Source organism: Ichthyophthirius multifiliis (assembly GCF_000220395.1).
Source record: "Ichthyophthirius multifiliis unplaced genomic scaffold scaff_1120509250594, whole genome shotgun sequence".
In the NCBI taxonomy this organism is placed as follows: Eukaryota; Ciliophora; class Oligohymenophorea; order Hymenostomatida; genus Ichthyophthirius; species Ichthyophthirius multifiliis.
Genome location: NW_004086605.1, coordinates 7,212 through 14,422, shown reverse-complemented (window position 1 = coordinate 14,422; position 7,211 = coordinate 7,212). Strand labels below are relative to the sequence as shown.

Below are 7,211 nucleotides of genomic sequence, written 5' to 3'. Positions count from 1 at the left end.
TAAATGTAATTTGTTCTATGATTTTTTGGAAAGAATTAAATTTGCTAAATTAATAAGTTGAAGAATAACAAAAAAGTTAAAGTTAAATATTTGTAGAATAATTTGATTAAATATTGTATTCGAAATACAAAATAAGAGAATTAAATAAATTACTTTTCATTAAAAATAAAAATCATAAAAAAATTAAATTAATATAAAAGTTAATTATTAAATATATATTTATATATATTCATTTATATATATATATTTATATATATAAATATATTTATTACATACATCATATATTTATAATTTATATTTATATATATATAGATCTTAATATGATATTAATGATTTAAATAATTAAAAAATGTTAACCTATAAAGTTTCTGAGTTTTCACCTAAAAAATCTTCTATTCTTAGTTTTTAGTAGAAAGATAGTTAATGCTCTGATGAAGATAAAAAAAATGATTAATAATAATTTCAATAACAATTATAATAATAATATCATTTATAGATTAATCGATAATCATTGCCTTCATTTAACAATATAAATAGAATTAAAAATCTATATAAAAGATAGAGTGACATTATAATTTAAAATTAATAAATAAAATAAATGTAATTATTTGATTATAAAGATAAATAATAAAAATTGTTTTAACAAGAATATTTGTTATTTTAAAAATAATAGCAACCGTAAATAAATTAATAATAATAATATTTTTAAGAGTCTTAATTGTCGTTTTTGTTAAATTAATAAAAATAAAATGATTAAAATTAAATTAATACAAAAGATGATTATTATTAAAATTTAGTCTTTTTTCCATAATAAAAAAATATTAATAATGATTTAGGATCAAAAATTTTTTAATCAAAAAATTAAAATACAAAATAAACATCTTAAACAATTACTAATAATGAAAGATTAACAACAAATATTTCATTTTCTTTTAATACTTCAAATGGAAGCGATTAATCTCTTTTTGGTTTTGAGGCAAGCTTTTTTCAAAAGTATGGAGAACATCAAGAATTATGGAAGTCTTCAATTGTATTATCAGATAAAAAAAAAAAAAAATACTCAAGTATATAAAATTTAAATAATAATTAAATTACGGATATTGAATATATTAATAATGATATAAAAACTATAAATGATATATAGTTATAGAAAAAATATAATTCAGTAAAATTTAAATTAAATAAAAAAAATACAAATAGTATTAAAAGTCCTAATAATAATAATAATTAATATCTTAATTAAAATATTTTTGAAAGTAAAATAAATTAAAATTTATATTTATATTTTTATATTTATATTTTTTTTTATTTTTTTTTTATTTTTCCTCCATTAATTTTCTTTAATTTTTTTTTTTTAAAAAAAAAAAAAACTTAACTTACATAATATATTTTATTATTTATATAATTTAAATTACTCTATATATAAATAACATTATTCAATTTTTATTTATTTAAATTTAATAAATTTATAGCTTAAACTCCGAAAAATTTATAAAATCCTCTAAAATCATAATAAAAAAATTTTATTTAATAAAGAATTGAAAAATTGTAAAAATAATTAAGAAAACCTCGAAATGCAAAAGAATTTTAAGTAAGATTAATTTGATCTTTTTTATAAAAAAATTAAATTAATAAAAAGGTTAAATATTTAGAAGAACATTTTTAAAATATTGTTAAAGAAAAAATATATGAATTAGAAGATATAAACGATATTAAGCAAATTCATCAAGATTTTTAGAAATAATAAAAATATAATGAATATGACAAAATTAAATTAGAATTTGCTAATAAAATGGTTAATTTAAAGAAAAATAGGAACTTAAATGAAGACTATAATGATCATTATAAGAATCTTTATTTAGAAAATAAAATTGAAATAGAGAATAATGCAGGATTTAATATTATGAAAAATAAATTAAATAAAGAAATTAAAATTATAAAAATGGATAAAAAAAAAAAAAATATAAATTTAGCAATTGATAAAGTATAAAATTATAAAAAAAATACATAATTATTTAATATATAATAATATACACATAATTATAGGGATTAAATTTAAGCTTAAATGATGAAATTACAAACAAAGTATTAAAGTCTATTTTGGATGAAAAAACTAAAAAAAAAGTTTAAGATAAATAATTATTGACTAAAGATAAAATCCATAATTTGGTTTAAAAAGAAAATTATAAACTGTATTTTTGAATTACTAGAACTAAATAAAAGAACACGAAAAATAATAAAGAATTTAAAAAGATTAATAAGAAAGAGAATAAAAAGAAGAAGAATTAAAATTTCAAAACGAAGAAATAAATGATAAAGAATAAATATTAAATAAACTATTATATTAAAAGTAATAAAAAAATAAAGGCTAGTTTATAAATTTTGATTATAAAAATATGAATAATATTTAAAACTAAAAAAATACTTCTAATAATAATAAGTAATTAAATGCAAATTAAATATTTAATTAATTATAATAATGTGTAAAATTAAGTCTTGTTACTAAAGAAGTTTATGAAAAATAAAATTATGATTAAAGTTATTGTCGAAAAAAAAAATTAAAATAATAAATTTCAAAAACTATAAATTTTAGTGGTTGTGAACAAAAAAAAAAAAAATTTCTAAACATAGTCTTAAAACAGAATAGAGTATTTAAATCTCTTAAAATAATATATAGAAAAATGAAAATTAATAAAATGTATAATAATAATCTTAATAAATTTTATTAAAAGAATATTTAGAGAAGTCTAATAAAGTTGTAAAGTTAGTAGCTAGGGATGTCGAAAGTAATTTAAAATAAACTCATGAAGATCATTTTAAAATTAAACATAAAATTGATATGAAAAAATAATGTATTAAAAATGAAAAATAAGCTTATTTTTTTGAAAGGTAATTTTTATATTAGTTTATTTATTTTCCTTTTATTTTAGTTTTGCTTAATAGTTTAAAGGTTTGAGATAGAGCACTTTTTAGTCGATTAATCATATTTTATAATAAAATTAAAAGCCATTGAATTTTTCTGAATTAATAAATTAAAAGATTAAATCAAATAAAAAAAACACTTAAAATATAGAAGAAAATATTGAAAAAAATGATATTTCTATATGATAATTTAATAAATTAATTATTTATTTATTTTTATATGAATAAATTTTAATGGAATATAAAATTTATGTTTATTTTTAATAAATATAAAAAAAATAGTACCTAAATGATTTTATAATAAATAATCAAATTTGAATTATATATAAAAATAAATTAAATTCATTTTCATATAAATAAAATAGTAATCTATTTTTTTTTTAAATAAAAAATTATTAATATATTTTTAAAAATATATTCCAATGGCTTTTTTAAATTAAATAAAATTAAGAAATTAATAATTACATAAATATATATAAAATTAAAAAAAAATAACATTAATACATTATTTGATTAAGATAAATTATTTTTTTATTTTTAATATTTTAATTAATTTAATGATTATTTTTAATTTCTATATTTTAATTTCATAATTTCATAATTTATATTAAATATATAGATATTTTTTTACATAGTATATAATTTATTTTAATAATATAAATTCCATTTTTTTATTATAAAAAACTATATTTTTTTTACATTTATGTTTTATTATAAATTAATTATCATTAAATGTATTATTTTTTTAATAAAATAATAGTATTATAATTATACATTATCTATTAAAATTAATAAGATTTTTAACTTATATTTATCGTAATATATATGTAATTAAATTCTTTATATATGATTTTTATTTATTTAATTAATTTTATAATGTAAAATTTAATTATTACATTTTATTTTTTTATAAATTATATAATAATCTATTAATAAAAATATTTTTTTAATAATATGACTATTATTTGAATAAAATAATTAATAAATTATTTCATTTTTAATTTAAATAATATATTTAAAAAAAAAAAAAAAATTTAAAGTAATAAAAGAAAAAAAAAAATATTTATTTTTTATTAAATAGAAAATGAGTTTCATTTTTTATGAACAATATAATTTATTTATAATTAAAATAGAAAAAAGTTAAATTTATTATTAAAATTAACTCGGATTATTATTAAAAATAAAATAAAATATAAATAAAATATATTTAAATAATTTTTTTTTTTTACACAAAAAATTTTAAAAATTAATTTATATATAGGTATAATTTTATTTAATATGAATATTTTATATTTTTTTTATAATTATCTATTTTTATATTTTTTATTTATAATCAAAATCTTAAAATTTATATTCCTTTTTTTAGCATTTTAATTGCTTTTTTAGCTTTTAGCATATAACAAAATCTATCTTAATATAATTTATTTTTATTTTCCTATTAATAGTTTTAAACATCTAAAATATTAATGGCCTTTATAATAATTTAACCTATAATATCTTTATAATAATTGCTTTTGATAATTTATTAGTCATAATAATGGCAATTCTTTATATTTTCTTAATACATAACTTCATGAAGTTTTTAATCCTTATCGGAATTTTGAATTGTATCTATGTTATCCTAAGTAATCCTTAAAAGCAGGGCTGTATAATGTGAATGTGTATAATATTCATATTAACCTTTTAAAGGCCTATATTTAATAGAATTTAGTCTCATTCTTTATATAATATTAAGTATTTATTAAATAAATACCTAGTTTAAATTAAAGCAAGATAAAATTTCTTCTTTGAAAAGCTATATAATCATATGCATAAATGATTTTTTGAGATTATGATATTTAGATTAGTTATTACATTTTTGTTTGTTTTTTTTTATAGTCTTTTGCATAATATTGCTCTTTTAATAATCTTTAAATTATTATCGTAAATAATTGATAGTTTTATATAGTTTAGTATTATTTAGATATGTCAAGAAAATTTTGTTTATTCTATCACAGAAAATATCATATTTATCGTTTAAAATAGATATTGGAGATTACATATAGTTTGAAAACATTATTAAGTTATCGGCTTTATAATCTTTCATATAATTATCTATTACTTCTATATAAGTAAGGTTTTCTTTGGTATAATTCCTAAATAATTGAGAAAAATTGGTTAATATTACACTTTCATAATAATGGTTGTAGTTTTCCCTTGAGTTATGGACATCTTTATTATTCTAGAGTTATATATCTCTATATTTACATAAAGAATTGTTTTAGTTTATAGGAAATGTATTTGATACTATAGCAATCTTCTTAAGTATTTAATTAGATGAGAAACTTCTGTAACTGCATATTTTGGAGGTTTTTGGTGATGTTTCATAATTATCTTGTTTTTCATTAAATAAATTAAGACTACTTTATGAAGAGTCAAATTCTATTTTTTATTAAGGATAGAAATTAATTTTATTTTACATGTTTTTTTAATTTTTATTAATTTTTTATTTTATTTTATTTATCATAATCTTTTGAAAATATTATTTAATAATTTATATTAGTTTTTGCCTTATAAAAATTAAAATTAAATGAATTTTGATAATGTAACTATTTAATTAAATTGTATATATATTTTATTTTTTTTATAAATTTTACCTTATTAGATATTATAAAATATGATATTTATTTTTAATTATATATATTTTATTTTTTACAATAGTGATTTTTTTTTAAAATATAAAATTATTCTATTCATATTAGAGAAATATTTTTATTTCTAAGTAAAATTTATATAATTCTTATTCTTATTGCTAATTTAATTTTATTACTGCAATTTTATAAAAATAATTGTTTGATTTATTAAAGTATTATAAATCAGTATACAAATTAAATAAATCAAATAATACTATAATAAATTTATAATTAAAACTTTATAATAGAAAAGTGTTATTTTTATTTAAAAATAATATTATATTAAATATAATTATTGAATATTTAATTTAAAAAACTTTGAATTAAAAAACCATATAATAAGTATATAAATATCATATATATTAACAATAGACTATTTTATTTGGAATAAATATAATTAATATATATAATATAAAAATTATTTTTGCATATATATTTTAATTAAAATCTAAATATTTAAATAATTAGTATTATTCTTTATTTTGTTATATTATTTTTAATAATTCTAATTATGTATTTAAAAAAAAATAGTAAAATATAATTATTTATTTTCATAAATTAATAAATATAATATTTTTTTTTATAAATATGTAATAATTTGTATTTATTTTAATTATAATATTAAAATATTTATTTATATTAATTTTATACATTTTATTTTACGAACAATAAATTAAATAATATCAATAAAGTTAAATTTAAATTAAAATATTATAAAATTATTATTAATTATATGTATTCATTATTATTTAATTTTATATAATTATATTACATATATTATTATTTATAATTATATATATTTTTTTAATTAGATATTTAATAAATATTTTTTTTTTACAATATAATATTCGTATTATTTTTTTTTCAAATTTTAATAAAAATTAAAAAAAAAATATCTTTTTAACCTTTTAAATGCAATATTAATCTTTTATTATATATCAATTTTTTTGGAATAAATAATGATAAGGTTACTGAATATTTTAATAAATATATTCAAAAATTTTAAGATTAATTAATATATTTTGTTACAATAATAAATAATAAATAATAAAAAATAAATAAGAAATAAATTTTTATATTTTTTATTTAATTATAAATATCAAATAGATAAAAAATATAAATATAATTATAAAAAATTCTTTTTTATAATATATTTAATTATTTTTTTTTAATTTAACAAGTGGTTTTATATATAAATTTTTATATATTATTGATAAACCATAAAAAAGTATAAATAATTTAATGTATAGTATATATATTTTTTTATATTAGACATATATTATTATTATTAGATATATAATTTTTAAATATTAACATACTAAAAAATTTAAAATATAAAATTAATATATAAGATTAATTAATTATATTATAAAAAAAATCTATAATATTATAATTTCTATTTTTATAACATGAAAAATAAAAATTATTATAATTTAAATATATGCTTAGATAAATTAAATATTTTTATTTTCGAAAATAGGTAAATAAAATAGATTTTTAATATATTAAACTATAATATATTAAAACATATACAAATTTTTTAAAATTTAAATATATATGCATAATTAAAGATTTATTATAAAAAATTAATAATTAATTTTATATTAATCAATAATT

General features: G+C 12.2%; 13 annotated features.

The window, feature by feature from the left end:
* Positions 1–211: 211 nt before the first annotated feature.
* Positions 212–311: a microsatellite.
* Positions 312–1,271: 960 nt separating this feature from the next.
* Positions 1,272–1,309: a microsatellite.
* Positions 1,273–1,315: a microsatellite.
* Positions 1,283–1,324: a microsatellite.
* Positions 1,325–3,519: 2,195 nt separating this feature from the next.
* Positions 3,520–3,585: a microsatellite.
* Positions 3,586–4,099: 514 nt separating this feature from the next.
* Positions 4,100–4,128: a microsatellite.
* Positions 4,129–4,189: 61 nt separating this feature from the next.
* Positions 4,190–4,252: a microsatellite.
* Positions 4,253–4,269: 17 nt separating this feature from the next.
* Positions 4,270–4,314: a microsatellite.
* A 1,858-nt stretch (positions 4,315–6,172) lies between these two features.
* Positions 6,173–6,244: a microsatellite.
* Positions 6,245–6,367: 123 nt separating this feature from the next.
* Positions 6,368–6,410: a microsatellite.
* A 213-nt stretch (positions 6,411–6,623) lies between these two features.
* Positions 6,624–6,663: a microsatellite.
* Positions 6,627–6,665: a microsatellite.
* A 503-nt stretch (positions 6,666–7,168) lies between these two features.
* Positions 7,169–7,211: part of a microsatellite that runs on past the window's edge.